Genomic DNA, 23064 nt, shown 5'->3' with positions numbered 1-23064 from the left:
AGAGTGTTCCTCTCCCATCTGGTTGAGTGCTATCAGAAGAGATCTATGTGAGAGTGAAGATTTTAATCACTGCCCAGGGGTAACACGCACTCCCTGTGGTGTCTGTGGAAGACACATGGATAGGAGTAATAGACTCTCCTGTTTCTCCCAGCCAGGGTAGTATCAGTCGAAGCTTCATGGGCTGTCAGAACTCCCTCCACTCAGCAGAAGTAAGGAGACCCCTATATTGAATGTCAATGAAGGTCAAGTGGAAAATTTGAACATCTACACCCACCTGGCAGTAATGGGACAGTAGCCTCCTCCCTTACCAGAGAAATCTCTCAGAGAAATCTAGGTAAAAGACAAGATTTACATAATATGCACAGTACCCAAATTTCCAAGTTTCAGTTGAAAATCCCTCATCATATCAAGAACAAGGAAAATTTCAACCTGAGTGGAAAAAGAAAATTAATATACACCAGTGTCAGAGGCATTTGAACCAGAGCAACTCCATCTTGAATAATGGCTGAGTAAAATGAGGCTGAGACCTACTGGGCTGCATTCCCAGGATATTAGGCATTCTTAGTCATAGGATAAGATAGGAGGTCAGCACAAGATACAGGTCAAGATACAGGCCACAAAGACCTTGCTGATAAAAAAAGATGTGGCAAAGAAGCCAAAACCAAGATGGTGATGAAAGTGACCTCTGGTCATCCTCACTGCTCACTATACGCTAATTATAATGCATCAGCGTGCTAAAAGACATTGCCACCAGTGCCATGACAGTTTATGAATGCCACAGCAATGTCAAGAAGTTACCCTATACGGTCTAAAAAGGGAAGAAACCCTCAGTTCCAGGAATCGCCCACCACTTTCCTGAAAACTCATGAATAATCCACCCCTTGTTTACCATATAATCAAGAAATAACTATAAGTATATTCAGTCAAACATCCCACGCTGCTGTTCTGCCTGTGGAGTAGCCAGCCATTCTTTATCCCTTTACTTTCCTAATAAACTTGCTTTCACTTTTCTCTATGGACTCATCCCAAATTATTTTTGCATGAGGTCCAAGAACCCTCTCTTGGAGTCTGGATCCAGACTGCTTTCTGGTAACACCAGCACTGAGATAACAGAGATGTTAGGATTATCTGACAAGGATTTTAAAGTATCATGATAAAAATTATTTGATGAACAATTGCAAACATACTTGAAAATGAAAAAAAAAATAGAAAGGCTTAGCAAAAAAAAGGAGAAAGTTTCAGAAAAGATACAAGATATTTTGAAGGGCTAAATTGAAAATTTAGAACTAAAATTTACAATGACCAAAATTCTTAAAAACAGCAAATGAAAGCAAAGGAGGAGAGAACCAGTGTATTTGGAGATAGAACAGGAATTATCCAATATAAGCAACAGTGAGAAAATAACCTGGAAAAAAAAAAAAAGGAACTCTCAGAGACCTGTAAAAAACAACAAAAGTTCGAATGTTTTACATCATTGAAGTTCAAAAAATGAAGAGAAAGAGGGCAGGACTGGAAAAGTACTCTAATAAATAACAGCTAAAACTTCCCAAATTTGTCAAAAGACACGAACAGATTCAAGAAGCTGAACAAATTCCAAACGAGATTTTCAAACAAATCTCAAATGAAGTATTCACATCAAGACACTTACTTTATTTTATTTTATTCTATTTTATTTTTATTTTTGAGACAGAGTCTCACTCTGTTGCCCAGGCTGGAGTGCAGTGGTGCCATCTCAGCTCACTGCAACCTCTGCCTCCTGGGTTCAAGCAATTCTCCTGCCTCAGCCTCCCAAATAGTTGGGATTACAGGCATATGCCACCATGCCTGGCTAATTTTTGTATTTTCAGTAGAGACAGGATTTCACCATATTGGCCAGGCTAGTCTGAAACTCCTGACCTCAGGTGATCCACCTACCTATGCCTCCCAAAGTGCTGGGATTACAGGAATGAGCCACTGCACCTGGCCAAGACACATTAGTTAACAGAACATATCTTCAAAATAGCTAGAGAAACATTTTACTGAGAAAAGAAGGCAATTCTAATGACAACAGATTTCTTATTATAGAGACTTAAGGAAGTGGTGCATTTTTAAGTGCTGAAAGAAATGAACTATCTACCCAGAATTCTTTATTGAGCAATATATTAGTATCTTTTTTCAGGAGTGAAGGAGAAATGAAGACATTCTCAGATGAAAGAGTATGTCACCAGGGGACATACCCTTAAAAATTGCTAAAGAATTTCTTTAAACAAAATGTAATAACAAAGAGGGAATATTAGAATATCAGGAAGGAAGAAAGAGCACTGAAAATTGTAATCATATGGATAAATACAATGCATTCCCCCATTCTCTTACTGAGTTCCCAAATTTTTGGTAGAAAGTTGAAAAAATCTATAACACCATGATATGTTTCTAAATGTTCTTAGAAGAAATATTTAAAACAATTATATTTTAAATGGGGGCATGTAAAGGGTAGGTACCATTTCTATACTTAATTCATACTGTGAAAATGATGACAACAGTAGATGTCAGTAAGTTATATAAATGTAATATAATTTCTATAGTAACCACTAAAAAGCAATAAAAAGAGATACACCCAAAAAAACTATGGATGAATTGAAATTGAATTATAATAAATGTTCAAGTAACCCATAGCAAGGTAGAAAAAAATAAAACAGGAACAAAAAATAGAGAGAACAAAGAGAAAACAAGAAATAAAGAGTAGTCTTAAGCTACCACATAGCCATAATTACAATAAATGTAAATGGTCTTAATACACCAACTAAATGACAGAGAGGCACAGCATCTTAAAACATATGAACAAACATAAGCTGTCTACACAAAATATACTTCAAATATAGCAATATAGGTAAATTAAAAGTAAAATTATGAAAAGTATGCACCTGCAAACTGTAGTCAAAAGAAAGCAGGAGTGGTTATGTCAAATCATGTAGACTGCAAAGCCAGAAAAATTATCAAAGACAGAGAAAGGGGCAATCCACAAGGAATACATTGCAATCCTAAATGTGTGTGAACCAAACAGCAGAGCTGCAAAATACATGAAACAAAAATTGATAAACTCAAAGGAGAAATAAACAAAAGCCAAATTATTTCAAAAATCTCTCAGTAATTTAGAGAAACTATATACAATAATTCTCAGCAAATTTAAAACAATTTAATAACACAGAGTGCACTCTCTTATCATAGTGAATAAAAATGACTAGAAGTTAATAAAAGAAACAAAACAGGAAAGTCCCCAAAGAGCTGGAAACTAACCAATACGCTTCTAAATAATCTAAGCAAGTTCTCAAGGAAAACTAAAAATGAGTTAAAGTGAAGAAAATGAAAATACAGTATATAGAATCAAGTTGGAAAACACTCTTCAGGATATTATCCAGGAGAAGTTTCCCAACCTAGCAAGACAGGCCAACATTCAAATTCAGGAAACACAGAGAAAACCACAAAGACACTCCTCGAGAAGAGCAACTCCAAGACACATAATTGTCAGATTCACCAAGGTTGAAATGAAGGAAAAAATGTAAAGTGCAGACAGAGAGAAAGGTTGGGTTACCCACAAAGGGAAGTCCATCAGACTAACAACAGATATCTCTGCAGAAACCCTACAAGCCAGAAGAGATTGGGGGTTAATACGCAACATTATTAAAGAAAATAATTTTCAATCCAGAATTTCATATCCAGCCAAACTAAGCTTCATAAGCAAAGGAGATATAAAATATTTTACAGACAAGCATATGCTGAGAGATTTTGTCACCACCAGGCCTGCCTTATGAGAACACCTGAAGGAAGCACTAAATAAAAGGAAAAATTGGTATGAGCCACTGCAAAAACATACCAGATTGTAAAGACCATTGACACTATGAAGAAACTGCATCAACTAATGGGCAAAATAACCAGCTAACATCATAATGACGAGATAAAATTCACACATAAAAATATTAACCTTAAATGTAAATGGGCTAAATGCCCCAGTTAAAAGACACAGACTGGCAAACTGGATGAAGAGTCAAGACCCATCAGTGTGCTGTATTCAGGAGACCCATCTCATGTGCAAAGACACACATAGGCTCAAAATAAAGGAGTCGAGGAATATTTACCACGCAAACGGACAGTCAAAAAAAAGCAGGCATGGCAATCTTAGTCCCTATTATAACAGACGTTAAACCAACAAAGATCAAAAGAGACAAAGAAGTGCATTACATAATGGTAAAGGGATCAATGCAACAACAAGAATTAACTATCTTAAAAATATATGCACCCAACACAGGAGCACCCAGATTCATAAAGCAAGTTCTTAGACCTACAAAGAGACTTAGACTTCCACACAATAATACTGGGAGACTTGAACACTCCACTGTCAATATTAGACAGATCAATGAGACAGAAAATTAACAAGGATATTCAGGATTTAAACTCAGCTCTGGACTAAGCAGACCTAATAGACATATACAAAACTCTGCACCCCAAATCAACAGAATATACATCCTTCTCAGCACCACATTGCACTTATTCTAAAATTGACCACATAATTGGAAGTAAAACACTCCTCAGCAAATGCAAAAGAATGGAAATCATAACAAACAGTCTCTCAGACCACAGTGCAATCAAACTAGAACTCAGGATTGAGAAACTCACTCAAAACCACACAACTTCATGGAAATTGAACAACCTGATCCTGAATGATTACTGAGTAAATAATGAAATTAAGGCAAAAATAAATAAGTTATTTGAAACCAATGAGAACAAAGATACAACATATCTCTGTTCACAGAATCTCTGAGACACAGCTAAAGCAGTGTTTAGAGGAAAAATTATAGCACTAAATGCCCACAGGAGAAAGCAGAAAAGATCTAAAATAGACACCCTAACATCAAAATGAAAAGAACTAGAGAGGCAAGAGCAAACAAATTCAAAAGCTAGCAGAAGACAAGAAATAAACTAAGATCAGAGCAGAACTGAAGGAGATAGAGACACAAAAAAATCCTTCAAAAACATCAATGAAACCACGAGCTGGTTTTTTGAAAAGATTAACGAAATAGACCACTAAGCAGACAAATAAAGAAGAAAAGAGAGAAGAATCAAATAGACACAATAAAAAATGATAAAGGGGATATCACCACTGATCCCACAGAAACACAAACTACCACCAGAGAATACTATAAACACCTCTATGCAAATAAACTAGAAAATTTAGAAAAAATGGATAAATTCTTGGACACATACACCCTCCCAAGACTAAACCAGGAAGAAGTCAAATCCCTGAACAGACCAATAACAAGTTCTGAAATTGGGGCAGTAATTAATAGTCTACCAACCAAAAAGTCCAGGACCAGATGGATTCACAGCCAAAGTCTACCAGAGGTACAAAGAGGAGCTGGTACCATTCCTTCTGAAACTATTCCAAACAATAGAAAAAGAGGTACTCCTCCTTAACTCATTTTATGAGGCTGGCATCTTCCTCATACCAAAGTGTGACAGAGACACACACACAAAAAAGAAAAATTCAGGCCAATATTCCTGATAAACATCCATGCAAAAATCCTCAATAAAATACTGGCAAACTGAATCCAGCAGCACATTAAAAAGCTTTTTTTTTTTTTTTTAGTTTTTATTTATTTATTTATTTATTTTTTATTATACTTTAAGTTCTAGGGTACATGTGCATAAAGTGCAGGTTTGTTACATATGTATACTTGTGCCATGTTGGTGTGCTGCAACCATCAACTCGTCAGCACCCATCAACTCGTCATTTACATCAGGTATAACTCCCAATGCAATCCCTCCCCCCTCCCCCCTCCCCTCTACCCCCTACCCCCTACCCCCCTTCCCCCCCTCCCCTCTCCCCCCTCCCCGTGATAGGCCTCGGTGTGTGATGTTCCCCTTCCCGAGTCCAAGTGATCTCATTGTTCAGTTCCCACCTATGAGTGAGAACATGCGGTGTTTAGTTTTCTGTTCTTGCGATAGTTTGCTGAGAATGATGGTTTCCAGCTGCATCCATGTCCCTACAAAGGACACAAACTCATCCATCACGATCAAGTCGGTTTCATCCCTGGGATGCAAGGCCGGGTCAACATATGCAAATCAGTAAACACAATTGATTCCATAAACAGAACCAATGACAAAAGCCACATGATTATCTCAATAAATGCAGAAAAGGTCTTTGAAAAAATTCAACACCCCTTCATGCTAAAAGCTCTCAATAAACTAGGTATTGATGGAATGTATCTCAAAACAATAAGGGCTATTTATGACAAACCCACAGCCAATATCATACTGAAGAGGCAAAAGCTAGAAGCATTCCCTTTGAAAACCAGCACAAAACAAGGATGCCCTCTCTTGCCACTCCTATTCAACATAGTATTGAAAGTTCTGGCCAGGTCAATCAGGCAAGAGAAAGAAATAAAGGGTATTCAAATAGGAAGAGAAGAAGTCAAATTGTCTCTGTTTGCAGATGATATGATTGTATATTTAGAAAACCCCATTGTCTCAGCCCAAAATCTCCTTAAGCTGATAAGCAACTTCAGCAAAGTCTCAAGATACAAAATCTATGTGCAAAAATCACAAGCATTCCTATACAGCAATAATAGACAAACAGAAAACCTAATCATGAATGAACTCCCATTTGCAATGGCTACAAAGAGAATAAAATACCTAGGAAAACAGTTTACAAGGGATGTGAAGGACCTCTTCATGGAGAACTATAAACCTCTGTTCAAGGAAATAAGAGAGGACACAAACAAATGGAAAACATTCCATGCTCATAGATAGGAAGAATCAATATCATGAAAATGGCCATACTGCCCAATGTAATTTAAAGATTCAATGCTATCTCCATCAAGCTACCATTGACTTTCTTCACAGAGTTAGAAAAAACTGCTTTAAATTTCATATAGAACGAAAAAGAGCCTGTATAGCCAAGACAATCCTAAGCAAAAAGAACAAAGCTGGAGGCATCCTGCTACCTGACTTCAAACTACACAAGGCTTCAGTAACCAAAACAGCATGGTACTGGTACCAAAACAGATATATAGATCAATGGAAGACAACAGAGGCCTCAGAAATAACAGCACACATCTACATCCATCTGATCTCTGGCAAACCTGATGAAAACAAACAATGGGGAAAGGATTCCCTATTTGATAAATGGTGTTGGGAAAACTGGCTAGACATAGTCAGAAAACTGAAACCAGATCCCTTCCTGACACCTTATACAAAAATTAACTCAAGATGGATTAAAGACTTAAACATAAGACCTAAAACCATAAAAACCCTAGAAGAAAACCTAGGTAATACCATTCAGGACATAGGCATTGGCAAAGACTTTATGACTAAAACACCAAAAGCAATTGCAACAAAACCCAAAATCAACAAATGGGATCTAATTAAAGAGCTCTGCACAGCAAAAGAAACTATCATCAGAGTGAACAGGCAACTTATAGAATGGGAGAAAATTTTTTTCAATCTATCCATCTGGCAAAGGGCTAATATCCAGAATCTACAAGGATCTTAAACAAATTTACAGGAAAAAAAACAACCCCATCAAAAAGTGGATGAAGGATATGAACAGACACTTCTCAAAAGAAGACATACGTGGCCAACAAACATATGAAAAAAAGCTCATCATCACTGGTCATCTGAGAAATGCAAATCAAAATCACAATGAGATAGCACTGTCACACCAGTTAGCATAGCAATCATTAAAAAGTCAGGAAATAACATATGCTGGAGAGGATGTGGAGAAATAGGAACGCTTTTACACTGTTGGTGGGAATGTAAATTAGTTCAACCATTGTGGAAGACAGTGTGACAATTCCTCAAGGATCTAGAACCAGAAATACCATTTGACCCAGCAGTCCCATTACTGGGTATATACCCAAAGAATTATAAATCATTCTACTATAAAGACACATGCACTTATATGTTTATTGAAGCACTATTCACAATAGCAAAGACTTGGAACCAACCCAAATGTCCATCAATAAAAGACTGGATAAAAAAATGTGACACATAAACTCCATGGAATACCATGCAGACATAAAAAAGGATGAGTTCATGTCCTTTGCAGGGACATGGATGAAGCTGGAAACCGTCATTCTCAGCAAACTAACACAGGAACAGAAACCCAAACACCACATGTTCTCACTCATAAGTGGGAGCTGAACAATGAGAACACATGGACACAGGGAAGGGAACATCACCTACCGGGGCCTGTCAGGGAGTGGAAAGTAAGGGGAGGGATAGCATTAGGAGAAATACCCAATGTAGATGACAGGTTGATGGGTACAGCAAACCACCAAACCACCATGGCACGTGTATACCTATGTAACAAACCTGTACATTCTGCACATGTATTCCAGAACTTAATGTATAATTTTTAAAAAAAAGAAAGAAAATACAGTACATCAAATTTTGTAGAAAATAGCAAAAGATTGGAAGAGTTAAAAATATATATCACTGGCCGGATGTGGTGACTTACACCTGTAATCCCAGCACTATGGGAGGCTTAGGCAGGTGGATCACCGGAGGTCAGGAGTTCCAGCCTGGCCAACATGGTGAAACCTCATCTCTAAAAAAATACAAAGCTTAGCCAGGCACGAAGGCGGGGTGCCTGTAAACCCAGCTACTCGGAGTCCAAGGTGGGAGAATTGCTTGAACCCAGGAGGCATAAGTTGCAGTGAGCCAAGATCGCACCATTGCATGCCAGCCTGGGCCACAGAGTGAGACTGTGTCTCAAAAAAAAAAACAAAAAAAAAAAAAAACCACAAAACATTTACATAAGAAAAGTAGAAAAGTCTCAAATCAATAATTTAAGCTCTGACTTCAAGAACATAGAAAAGGAAAAGCAAAACAAACTCAAAGAGGAAAAGAAAAGAGATAAGAAAAATAAGAGCAACAATTAATTAAATTGAAATGGATAGATCTATTTAAAAAACGAATGAAACAAAAAGCTCTTTTTGAAAAAAATCTGTAAAATAGATCAACCTTTAGCAAGACTGACAAAAAAGAAAAGAGAGAATATACAAATTATCAACATCAGCAATGAAAGAGGGAATATCACTACAGACATTACAGATATCTAAAGCATAATAAGGAAATACAGTGCAGAACTGTACACAGATCAATTTAATAACTTAAATGGATTACATCAATTTCCAAAAGAATACAAACTGCCACAACTCCCCCAATATGAAATTGGTAATTTGACTAGCTCTAAACCTATTAAAGAAATTTAATTCATAAATTAACAGCTTCTAAAAAGGAAATTACCATTTCCAGATATTTTAACTGGAGATTTCAACCAAACATTACAGAAGAATTAACACAAACTCTACACAAACTCTGCAGAAAACAGAGGAGGAGAAAACATTTCCCAATTTGTTTCTTGATGTCTGTGTTACCCAGATACCAAATCAGGCAAAACAGTATGGAAAAAGAAAGCAAATGTTCCTTAGGAACTGAAATACAAAATCTCAACAAAATATTGACAAGTTTGATTTATCAATATATAAAAAATAGTTATATGCCAATGAACAAAAGGGTTCTTTCTAATTATACAAGACTGGTTCTACAATTTAAAATTAATCAATGTAATCCAAGATACCAACAACTAAGAAGAAACATCATAGTCAAATTAATTGATGATGAGAAAATATTTTATCAAATTTAACACCATTCATGGTTTAAAAAACTCCCATAAAATAGGAATACTGGGGATCATCCTAACTTTATAAGAGGAATCTAAAAAAAAAAAAACCCAAAAACCCTGCAGCTAGTGTTATACTTAATGGCAGAATACTAGATAAATGTATAAAAATCAAATGTATAAAATGTATACATTTATAATAATGTATAAATATACATTTATAATAAATGTATAAAAATCAAAATGTGTATCTATACTTTAGCAATGAGCACATGACTGCAGAGTTAGAAATGCAGACAGAGGTAGAAATGCAGACAGAGGTAGAAATGCAGACAGAGGTAGAAATGCAGATCTCTGGGAGGAAGAAGCTCCTGGCTCCATTCTAAAATGATCACCTGTAGTGTCCTTTCATTACTCTTTCTTTCCAATCCTTCACGGGACCTCTTGGGCCTCACACCTTTATTTCATGGACCCATAAAAAGTGTGTACCCCGTAGGAACTTCCCTGGCTATGAACAATAATAATAAAGATTGGACCCTTTTTAAAAAATAAGTTCCAATTTGGCTAAGAAGCTCCTGATGCCTCTATAGCTTTGACTTATTATTTCAGAAAGAGTAGCTTGTGGAGAATGCAGTTAAGTAGACTTAAATACATTTTAATTGTAGGACTTTGTGCCATCTTGCTATTCTGTTCTCCTGTTAATAACTTTGGAAAACTTCCAGATGTGTTATTATGCTTTCTGGAAATATTTTAAATGATTCAATGTTCAAAAATCTGTTAGAAGTTAAGGAAATGTTAAAAAAAAATTAACACATTATTTTACTTTTCAATCACATGGCATTGACTCTTCCTAACTTTCTGTCCCAATACCTGTACCATACATTTCTTTTCTCCCAGTATTCTAAGGCTGGATTTATATTTGAGCAATAAAATATGTTTATAGAAAATATTAAGGGGGAGATACAGGCTGACAGCATCAGGAGCTCCACTGACGTACTCCTCAGTGAAAGTGGAGAAAAATAAATTTAAAATAACCATTTAATGCCTGTGTTCAAGGGAAAAGAGCAAATGAAAAAAAAAAGAAAGAAAGAAAAAGAAACCTGGAAATCTGTGGCGCTTGAACCAAGATTGCTCCTTCCCTCCTTCTTTTGGCTCAGCAAGGCAGAGATCACTCCAGACTGCTGCAGCCAAGAACACAGGGCTCTTTGCCTTCTTTTCCCAGGTCCTGGCAGAAGACTCCCAGGTAAAGGCAGACTTTCAGCGTTTCCGCATGCTGCTCTGCCGCTAGCTGCCTGTTGAGTACTCCCAGGTAAGTGAAGCCAAGAGGTAGAGGCTCTGTTCTTCTACTCAGCTCTCACATGAGGAACAGAGGTGTTACCTCGATTGGGGTACACTGAGGACACTGGATCCCTGAATGACCTTGCCCTGGCTTGTGACATTCTGGTTTCATGTCAGGAGATGCAAACTGAGAGGACCTAAGTAAGGCTTCTGCCGCATGCTCGACTGAGTGTTCATTTCCTGTAGTGGGGGTGTTACTCTGAGAGAAGCTTGCCATTGTCCCCACTCCCAGCTACAGATCTCTGTCCCAATGTTATGTCTGAAAGGAGAAGCAAGCCTAAAACAAGTATCTCCTCATCTTTTCCCAATGGAACTGACTTCATTTGCAACAGAATATGGAGAAGCCCAAGACTAAGGGTGCCCACAAGAACAGTGGAGGTAATAATATAAGGCAACAGGGAGAAACTTTATGAATTTAATTAAGATGAGGTGTAGACATTAGGCCAGCTAGCTGGCAAGAGAGAATCTGGAAAGAAAACAGCTGGGGGAGCCCTCTTGCCTTTGGAACAAGCATAATATGCTGACCTCAGAACTGTGTTTACAATTTTGTAAAATTTTACCATTGGGAAAGGTGGGCATATTATATGGGTGATCGCTCTGTATTATTTCATACAACTTCATGTGAATCTACAATTGTTCAATAAATTTTAAGTTTTAAAAATATGACTTAAGGACTGCAACGTAGGAAGAAATAGATTAAGAGCAACAAAGGGAGTGTAAAATTTTATCATTTCAATTGCCTATTTCATTAAATAGGGAAATATACAACATATAATAAGATTTTTAAATAAGTGGGAAAAAAACTTGAAAAACTCATAGTTCTAAAATCACATTTACCTCAAACTAGAGTTTAGAAATCCTAACACGTTTCTTATTACTATTTCCCCTAATACAGGCTTGGCTGAATTAAGGAACTATTTCACATTAAACTGCAAAGGGGGAAACTGTTGATTATTTTGATTAATGTTTCTCAGCACAATTGTTAGATAAAGACCTTCATTTTAATACTAACGCCCTTCGGACCATGAAAGAACAACTTCAGCAAACAACACAAGTTTAAGTAGCTATTAAAGAGTGGTATGCTATGTGATTTCTTTGTTTTCCAGGCCAGCCATTAATGAGAATACACAAGATAACCTGGAATAAATTATATAGATTTGCAAGATATTGTGCAGTCCAAGTATTTCAACATTTGTATATTCCAGTGAGGAATCAAATGCTGGAGCAATTCAGTGATTTGTCCAAATTGTTAAAAGAAAAATACAGGGGAAAATATTTTTTGATACTTTCTCATCAAATTATACTCAGAAGCTGTGTCATAAAAAATGATCAGCAATCCATTAGAGAGTGGTAATGTTGGAACCACAGATGTGAAAAGACATGTCATTTAGTGAAGGAAAACATAGAGCTTTGCCGATTCAATTATATATTACTGCTCAAAAAGAAAGTTTATTTTTCATTATACTTACAGAAGATTTTACAAGTATATTTAAAAGTTAATATTCTAAGTGTAATGTAATGGGGAGCCGAGCAAGAAGACAGGAGGCAGATGACAACAGAGGTAGCCTTTATTGGGCTCGCAGGGGAGGTTCACCGGTCCCCTAGGAGGAGGGCCGAGGAAGTCGCTCTCGGGGAGGATATCGGGGGCCTTTTATAGGCTGAGGTAGGCGGGGTTTGTAGGTTTCGGTTTTCCTGAGTTAGGTTTCAATTTCTGAGGAATGACATGTCCAGGAGCTTGCGCAGAGTGGGGTTTTTTTGGCGGGCGCGGGGGTTTTTTGGCGAGCGCCGGCTTTTTTGGAGCACTGAGAGTCTTAGCAGGAAGTGAAGGGCGGGAAGACCTAACAAAGGGCCTGCCATACCAGGTGATACCGCTATGTTGGGTCTACATTCCTGCCTAACACTAAGGTATGCTTTTGGTAAAGGAACACTGATGTTTTTAAATCTAAAGGACAATGGCATTAGGATTCAGTTGCGAGCTTGAAAAATCCACATAGATTACTAGTAAATAATAATATTAACTCTTCGTTCTTAAAAAATAGAAAAGGGAAAAGCAGGAAGAAGAGTAAGAAGAAAGAGGAGACAGAAAAAAGAATGAAGTGTTCTTCATTTAAAGCAGATTAAAACTGTAAGCTCTGTATGAGGCAGTACCAGATGTGGGTAAGGACAGCACATTAATGCTTACTTATTTTTCAGTCTCCTTATGTGGAATGCTCCCTAATCAAAAACTTCAGTGCTGCTAAAAGTATGCTAACTGCTTCTCTTATTGAAAAGCTTGTAGAGCCCTTTTAATTATTTCTTTATTAGAAGACTATTAAAATCATTAGATTTTATTAAAATTTATTATAAGACAATAAATATTATGAGCTGAAACTATGTCAGATGTTCTGTGGATGTTAGCCTAGTGGACTGCCCTAGGGCAGCAGCAGCCCATTAATAATCACATCTTTTTATAGATGTACACTATATGGAATTTAATACAATGTTTGAGCTAGTTACTGTTCTCTTTTATACATATGAATATACTGAGATTTAGTGCAATTACTAGAAAGTATTACTAGTTGAAGCAAGTATATGAACATTGTACAAAATACAGTATGATCATGACTGTAACATAAACACAGAGCAGGAAAACTGCTCTGTGGAGCAGTTGGAAGGGCCCAAATGAGAGCTGGATCCCTTGTGTTTAGGGAAAGCAGACAAGAGCCATTTTAGATGGGCCATGAAATATGTTAGTAGAATAATAACTAATATTTATAGTGAATGTATTTCATACTAAGCACTGACTGTTGTTTAATATGGATTATCTCGTAGAATATTTATAACTCATACAATAGGTACCATCATTATCCTAATTTTAAAAGTGAGAAACAGGTCTAAAGAGGTAAAGTAACCCAACATAATGGAGTAATAAGTGGTAATGTCAGGATTCAAACCCAAGCTAAATCCAGAGTCCATGCTGAAAATCATTTTAATATATTGGCTAAGAGTTCAACAGTTTCACCACAGGAGAAGGCATATAAGAGTTATCACTAGCCTTAACAAGTATAACAGAAGTATGAAGGCACTTGTGAAGAGTGAGGAGCAATATTTTGAAGAATTGCATAGTACTTTTAAGAGAGATTGAAAGTATAGGGATAAATTTTGTGAGGCTCCTACATCAAGAAATAAAAATGAAAGAAATAAATTTGTGCTTAAATGGCAGCTGATAGGAACAGAGAAATAATTCTGGTATTTAGGGATGTAGCATAAATGTAGAACACACTCTTTCAGTAAACTAGGAATAGAGGATTACTTCCTCTGCTTGATAAAGAATATCTGCAAAAACCTACAGCTAACATAATATTTAATGAGAAATCCAAACTTTTCCCCCATTAAATACTGTTAGCTGAGGGTGTTTAAAGATACGCTTTATCTTAAGGCAAGGGTGTCCCACCTCAATACTGCTTTTCAACATCATATTGGAAGTCCTAGCTAATGCAATAAGACAAGAAAATAAAAATAAAAGATATATAGATAGAGAAGAATGACATAAAATTATCTTTCTTCACAGATAATAAAATTGTCTATGTAGAAAATCCAAAAGAACTAGCAAAAAAAAAAATGAAAACAAACAAAACTGGAACTAATCAGCAATTATAACAAGGCTTGACAATATAAAGTTAATATTCAAAAGTCAATTACATTCCTATCAGTAATGAACAAGTAGAATCTGAAGTTTAAAACACATTACTAGTTACGTTAGCACCCCCAAAATAAAATACTTAGGTATAAATCTAACAAAATTTGTACAAGATCTATATAGAAAAGCTACAAAACTCTGTTAAGAGAAATCGAAGTACAACTAAATAAATGGAGAGATATTCCATGTTCATGAACAACAACAACAACAAATCCCAAATAACAAAGAGAACTAAAATAGGAGAGAGAGTTTAATCAGTGGATGGTAGGCTTTACCTAAGTTAAGGACAATGGAAAATAGTGCAAAACGCCGACAGGAGAATTTGAGCATGCAGTGTCATAACCCAGAAATGGGTACCCTGGAGTGATAGCTCCAGAGAGATCAGAAGACAGATGTGAAAAATGAATCTGAAAACATGAGGATTTATTTACTGTTTGTGGAGCCACCTAAGCACTCCCTACTACCACCCACTACTACCATTACTGCTATGCGAAGAGCTCTGGAAACTTCGAGTTGTCCCAAAATAAACTGGAGGACAGTTTCTTAAACCCTTAGCTATGAATAGTCGTGTAACCTACTGTGGGCCTGGCATTTGCAGTCCTCTACATTGTAGCAGCTGGGAGTTCCCATCCACACAAACAGCTTCTAACCTATAAAACTTAAAGTGAATTCCGCTCTGGCACCATGCTCAGGATGTGAATTTGAAAATGAGTTATTGTTGTACCAGTCCATCTCTGCAATACTAGCAGATGCCTCTGCTCTTAGAAACAGCCTCTGAGGTTGGCACTATCACTGTCTTTGTAAATGGGCTACATATGTGTGTCCTCAGAGTGTACAACTCTTGAAGGTAAATAAAAGATCAAAGATCTCAGATATTTGCAATCAATAGCCTAAAGATAATTGATTTAGATAAATTTAAAAAACTATCCATACAGAAACATAAATAATTTTAAAACGTCCAATTCCATCTTCAGTAAGGCTCATAGTGATTGCATTTGTAAAACAAGAGAATAAGGAGAATTTGGATATAAACATAGGATTGCTAAAATTAAAATGTCAATATCAAGGAGGACTATGAAATCAAAACAAAAATAAAAGACAAAAAAAATCAAAGGAAAGGAGAATACAAGAGAAAAATTAAAGACCTATACAGACCATCTGTGGCAAATAGAGATTTATAAATCGAGAAGATGGAAGACATGAAATGAACAAAGAATTTCTTAGTATTAGAAAAAGGCACAAACATTCAAGTTGAAAGGGCTGGCTAGCAAGTAGGAAAGATGCAAAAATGACAGCAATTTTAGAGAAATGAAGATCTTGAGAATATCCTGAGATCCACAGAGGTAAAAATAACAATACAATTTTTCTACAAAGGAATCCGAAAGCCTCTAGACTTCTCATTTGTCAAAGTGTATGCTAAAAAGCAGTGGAACAGTGCTTGCAAAGTTATAAAAACAACTGATACACACACACATATGCGCACACCTGTACACAATGGGATATTATTCAGCCTTTAAAAAGAATGAAAGCTTACAATTTGTGACAACACAGATGAATCTGGAGAACAATACGTTAAGTGAAATAAGCCAGATGCAGAAAGACAAATCCAGCATGATCTCACTTACATGTGGAGTCTAAAAATATCAAACTCAGAAGCAGAGTGTAGAATGGTGGTTACCAGAGGCTCAGGGAATGGAGATGTGGGGCGATGCTGTCCAAGGAATACAGTTTCAGTTATGCAAGGCAAGTTAAGTTCTGAAAGGATAATGTACAACAATGTGAATATAGTTAACAATATGATATTGTATGCTCAAAATTTGCAAAAAGGTTAGACCTTAAGTGTTCTCACCTCAAAAAATAATTGTAACTGTGAGGTGAACATGCTAATTAGCTTGATTGTGATGAATATTTCACAATATATGCATATAGTAAATCATCAAGTTGTACGACTTAAATACATACCATTTTTAACTGTCAATTATATCTCAATAAAGTTGGGAAAATAATTAATAAATCAATAATTAAGTTGTGAAATGTTTTAAGCATAGAAAAAGTATCTAAAGAAATGTATGTCCCACCTTAAGAATTTAACACGTTTTCACTTTGACACAAACAATTCCAACCCACATCCTTCCCTACTCTCCTTCCCAAGGAACTTCTGACCTGCTGTTTGTGTGCACTTTTATCATGGGGTTTTTTCTAATAACTGTATTAAATGTGCATGTATCCATAAACAATTTATACTATTACTGTTTTTATTTTTTAAAAAGGTATTTAAATGGCACTAAATTGAACATACCTGCAAGTTATTCCTTTACTCATATTTAGATAATTTAATATATTTGTAAGTATTCACTTACCAATAGCCTATTGTTTAGTTAAATGCCTATGTCTTTTTGTGCCTTTGAAGCACATCCTTTGGTCAGGATCTGGAAATGATGAAGATGCATCTTTCTTCCAGAATCTGACCAGATGGTTTTTAAAATGCCAGGGTCAGTGACCAGGGCAGGCTATGAAGAATGCCTCAGGCAGGGCTGGTTCTCTGCAGTGATGATTAATGTGCTGCTGACCTCTAAACTTAATCACAGCCCAACACAGGAGGATTCATGTCAACTGAGAAGAGAAGAATTGCCCTCTATCCTTTGGCCCTGGGCCTGCCTATGAGTCAGCAAAGTAATTGGTCACTGATATGGTCTGGCTTAAATGGATTAGGGAAATGTCTCCTGCCCAACAGATCTTTCACCACTAGCTTCCTGCTGATATAGTAAATCTCACGAATAGGGACCCATCTGTAGTTACCCAACTATTCTTTGTGGAAATACCATAGGCATTAAGCTCAATCAACCAATAACACCTTATTTCAAGTGAATTCACATACTCTGATGTTAAAGTAGCTCCACGTTGAATGAACAGGGATAGGTGAGTTTGGATAGAGGAAATTATAGGCAAATATGAAACACCCAACCTGAATGGTTAACCCAAATGGAGATTCTGAACTTCCAAGGCCCAAACAAGCGATCCACAGGGTGCCCCTTTTTAAAGGAATGGTCTTCATTTATTTAGTGTGGATGGGGACATCTGATTACCACTGATACATTTTAATACTTTCATCTTTCAGGATATAAATAAGGAATTTATTGCATGGGAATTTTTTTTTTTTTTGAGCCAGTTCCATTCTTGGGAGCAAGAGTAAAAAGTTTGGAAATTATATAAATATAAAATATGAATATAATAACAAAGTTATATGATTAAATAAATCTATTTTTCAAGAAAGCAGCACTATATCATGAATTATTCAGCTTCAGAATTTCAACTCATGCCTGCCACCCAAATTTGTTAACAGTGGCGTATGGAGTCTGTGGATCACATGGCCTGGCTGGCAGCACCTCCCTTGCAGCTTTCACATGTGTGTTGCAAAAATACTCGGGGTCTAGGAAGAAGTATGATAAGTGTGTTTGTTTGTGTGTTCTAATTTTTCTGAGATGGAGGGGCAGCCACAGCCAGTGAGTGGGAGGGGTTTGGGGACTGTTTTCATGGACATCAAGGTGCTTGAGTACACATGTGTGCATGTGCGTCCTTTGCAAGAAGCATATCAGAAATTCAGAGGCCAGGCAGGGTGGCTCGTACCTGTAATCACAGCACTTTGGGAGGCTGAGGTGGGGGGATTGCTTGTGACCAGGAGTTCAAGACTAACCTGGGCAACATAGTGAGACCCCCCACCTCTAGAAAACAAAATAACCCTGCATCATGGTGTACACCTATAGTCCCAGCTACTTGGAAGACTGACATAGGGAAGGATGGCTTGAGCCCAAGAGATTGAGGTTGCAGTGAGCCATGATCGCACCACTGCACTCCAGCCTGGGTGACAGAGCAAGATCCTGCCTCTAAAGAAGAAAAAAAAGAAATACAGAGAATAACAGAATTACTTGAAGGAGAGGAAAGCCTGTTTTGCTCAATCAATATGTAAATTGTGAGAGGTAAACTGAAAAAGAAAGGAGCTCAGATCCAGCTGCACCCAGGCATCCTTTGCCCCGGGATGAGCCAGGGTAGATTCTGCAAACAAGTGAAGGCGATCAGAAACACAACCAGTCTGCCTGAAAGGAGTCCAGAGACTTCAAAAACACAAATGTGATCACCAGAGCCTTGGCCTGGCTACCTGTCACTTTCAGAACAAGATCTACATCCCAGGATGAGATTCAGTGCTACGGCCTGCTCTTCCTACTACAGGGGTTTGTGTCTGCCCACAGCTTCTCACACTCTGTACTTCCTACTGAATAACCTGCAGTCAGTACTTCATCTCAGGCAGCCCCACTTGGCCTGATTAACTCCAACTCACTCTTCCAGACTCCACTGAGGCAGTAGCATTTCCTCCAGGAAGCCTTCCCTGACTTCCTGCCCCAAGAACTGACCAGGCACCTCTCTTGTGTGCTCATTACATTCTGACAGCCCTTTGAATCAGCTGCAAGTGCCAGGCTCTCGGGCACAGGAACTTTCTTGCTGGCCAGGATGTCCTCACGACCATATCCCTTCCCAGGCACAGCGACAGGATATGCATGTGTTCTGAATGAATGAATAACTGAATGAATATTTGGAAAACAAGAAAATGAGAGCCTAGGAAAAATAGAAGCAAACCTTAGGGAATAAGGGCAGTGAAAGTAATGTTTGGGCTGTTACTGCAGAGATGGGATTGTACAGGAAGTGTATGAGCTGAGACAAAACAAGATTTTAGGGAAAAGAACCACAGGGCAGAGGACATATTCACCTTTACTGGATCCTAAAGGACAGGCTGACAGAGAGCCCAGAGCAAAGATTCCTTTCATAAATGTTTTGAGATAATTCTCCCATTCAAGCAAACTGACAGATACAAGAGGAGAAGAGGTTCAGGAGCAGAGGCAGCAGCAGCAATCGGGTATGAAATGCAGATGGTAGCACCATGATCCTAAAGCTCTGAGAAGGTTCCTAGTGGGTCTGAAAAAAAAAAAAAAAAAGGCAGGGAGCCCATCAAGAGATGGAGGTTGCAGGAAACGCCAAATCATGGGCTTTGTTTCCACAATTCAATTTTATAAATACAGATTATCCAATTCTTTTTTTTTTTTTTTTTTTTTTGAGACGGAGTCTTGCTCTGTCACCCAGGCTGGAGTGCAGGAGCCAGATCTCGGCTCACTGCAAGCTCCGCCTCCCGGGTTCACGCCATTCTCCTGCCTCAGCCTCCCGAGTAGCTAGGACTACAGGCGCCCTCCACCTCACCTGGCTAGTTTTTTTGTATTTTTTTAGTAGAGATGGGGTTTCACCGTGTTAGCCAGGATGGTCTCGATCTCCCGACCTCGTGATCTGCCCGTCTCGGCCTCCCAAAGTGCTGGGATTACAGGCTTGAGCAGATTATCCTGTTCTTAAAGAAGACAAACTCTGAGTCTCCAACTCCTGGTGCCAGCGACACAGAAGACAGGTGATTTCTGCATTTTCAACTGAGGTACTGGGTTTATCTCACTAGGGAGTGCCTGATAATCAGTGCTGGTCAGCTGCTGCAGCCCAACCAGCAAGAGCTGAAGCAGGGTGAGGCATCCCCTCACCTGGGAAGCACAAGGGGGAAGGGAATCCCTTTTCCTAGCCAGCGGAACTGAGAAACACAACACCTGGAAAATCGGGTAACTCCCACCCCAATACTGTGCTCCACCAAGGATCTTAGCAAACGGGCACACCAGGAGACTATATCCCACACCTGGCTGGGAGGGTCCCATGCCCATGGAGCCTCCCTCATTGCTAGCACAGCAGTCTGCAATCTCGCAGCAAGGCAGCAGCGAGGCTTGGGGAGGGGCGCCCGCCATTGCTGAGGCTTAAGTAGGTAAACAAAGCCACTGAGAAGCTCGAACTGGGTGGAGCTCACAGCAGCTCAAGAAGTCCTGCCTGTCTCTGTAGACTCCACCTCTGGGGACAGGGCACAGCTAAACAACAACAACAACAAAAAGCAGTTGAAACCTCTGCAGATGCAAACGACTTTGTCTGACAGCTTTGAAGTGAGCAGTGGACCTCCCAACAGGGAGGGTGAGATCTGAGAACGGACAGACTACCTGCTCAAGTGGGTCCCTGACTCCTGAATAGCCTAATAGGGAGACATCTCCCACTAGGGGCAGACTGACACCCCACACCTCACACGGTGGAGTACACCCCTGAGAGGAAGCTTCCTTAGCAAGAATCAGACAGGTACACTCGTGGTTCAGCATTATTCTATCTTCTGCAGCCTCTGCTGCTGATACCCAGGCAAACAGGGTCTGGAGTGGACCTCAAGCAATCTCCAACAGACCTACAGCTGAGGGTCCTGACTGTTAGAAGGAAGACTATCAAACAGGAAGGACACTCACACCAAAACCCCATCAGTACGTCATCATCATAAAAGACCAGAGGTAGATAAAACCACAAAGATGGGGAAAAAGCAGGGCAGAAAAGCTGGAAATTCAAAAAATAAGAGCACATCGCCCCCTGCAAAGGAACGCAGCTCATTGCCAGCAATGGATCAAAGCTGGATGGAGAATGACTTTGACGAGATGAGAGAAGAAGGCTCCAGTCCATCAAACTTCTCAGAGCTAAAGGAGGAATTACGTACCCAGCACAAAGAAACTAAAAATCTTGAAAAAAAAGTGGAAGAATTGATAACTGGAATAATTAATGCAGAGAAGGCCATGAACAAATGGACAGAGATGAAAACCATGACACGAGAAATACGTGACAAATGCACAAGCTTCAGTAACCGACTCGATCAACTGGAAGAAAGAGTCTCAGCGATTGAGGATCAAATGAATGAAATGAAGCGAGAAGAAAAACCTAAAGAAAAAAGAAGAAAAAGAAATGAACAAAACCTGCAAGAAGTATGGGGTTATGTAAAAAGACCAAATCTACATCTGATTGGGGTGCCTGAGAGTGAGGGGGAAAATGGAACCAAGTTGGAAAACACTCTTCAGGATATCATCCAGGAGAACTTCCCCAACCTAGTAGGGCAGGCCAACATTCAAATTCAGGAAATACAGAGAATGCCACAAAGATACTCCTCGAGAAGAGCAACTCCAAGACACATAATTGCCAGATTCACCAAAGTTGAAATGAAGGAAAAAATCTTAAGGGCAGCCAAAGAGAAAGGTCGGGTTACCCACAAAGGGAAGCCCATCCGACTAACAGCAGATCTCTCGGCAGAAACTCTCCAAGCCAGAAGAGAGTGGGGGCCAATATTCAACATTCTTAAAGAAAAGAATTTTCAACCCAGAATTTCATATCCAGCCAAACTGAGTTTCATAAGTGAAGGAGAAATAAAATCCTTTACAGATAAGCAAATGCTTAGAGATTTTGTCACCACCAGGCCTGCCTTACAAGAGACCCTGAAGGAAGCACTAAACATGGAAAGGACCGGTACCAGCCATTGCAAAAACATGCCAAAATGTAAAGACCATCGAGGCTAGGAAGAAACTGCATCAACTAATGAGCAAAGTAACGAGTTAATATCATAATGGCAGGATCAAGTTCACACATAACAATATTAACCTTAAATGTAAATGGACTAAATGCTCCAATTAAAAGACACAGACTGGCAAACTGGATAAAGAGTCAAGACCCATCAGTTTGCTGTATTCAGGAGACCCATCTCACATGCAGAGACATACATAGACTCAAAATAAAGGGATAGAGGAAGGTCTACCAAGCAAATGGAGAACAAAAAAAAGCAGGAGTTGCAATACTAGTCTCTGATAAAACAGACATTAAACCATCAAAGATCAAAAGACACAAAGAAGGCCATTACATAATGGTAAAGGGATCAATTCAACAGAAAGAGCTAACTATCCTAAATATATATGCACCCAATACAGGACCACCCAGATTCATAAAGCAAGTCCTTAGAGACTTACAAAGAGACTTAGACTCCCATACAATAATAATGGGAGACTTCAACACCCCACTGTCAACATTAGACAGATCAACGAGACAGAAAGTTAACAAGGATATCCAGGAATTGAACTCATCTCTGCAGCAAGCAGACCTAATAGACATCTATAGAACTCTCCACCCCAAATCAACAGAATACACATTCTACTCAGCACCACATCACACTTATTCCAAAATTGACCACATAATTGGAAGTAAAGCACTCCTCAGCAAATGTACAAGAACAGAAATTATAACAAACTGTCTCTCAGACCACAGTGCAATCAAACTAGAACTCAGGACTAAGAAACTCAATCAAAACCGCTCAACTACATGGAAACTGAACAACCTGCTCCTGAATGACTACTGGGTACATAACGAAATAAAGGCAGAAATAAAGATGTTCTTTGAAACCAATGAGAACAAAGATACAACATACCAGAATCTCTGGGACACATTTAAAGCCGTGTGCAGAGCGAAA

The sequence above is a fragment of the Macaca mulatta genome, chromosome 8 (assembly GCF_049350105.2).
Source record: "Macaca mulatta isolate MMU2019108-1 chromosome 8, T2T-MMU8v2.0, whole genome shotgun sequence".
NCBI classification, from domain to species: domain Eukaryota; kingdom Metazoa; phylum Chordata; class Mammalia; order Primates; family Cercopithecidae; genus Macaca; species Macaca mulatta.
This window is presented reverse-complemented; position numbering follows the sequence as displayed.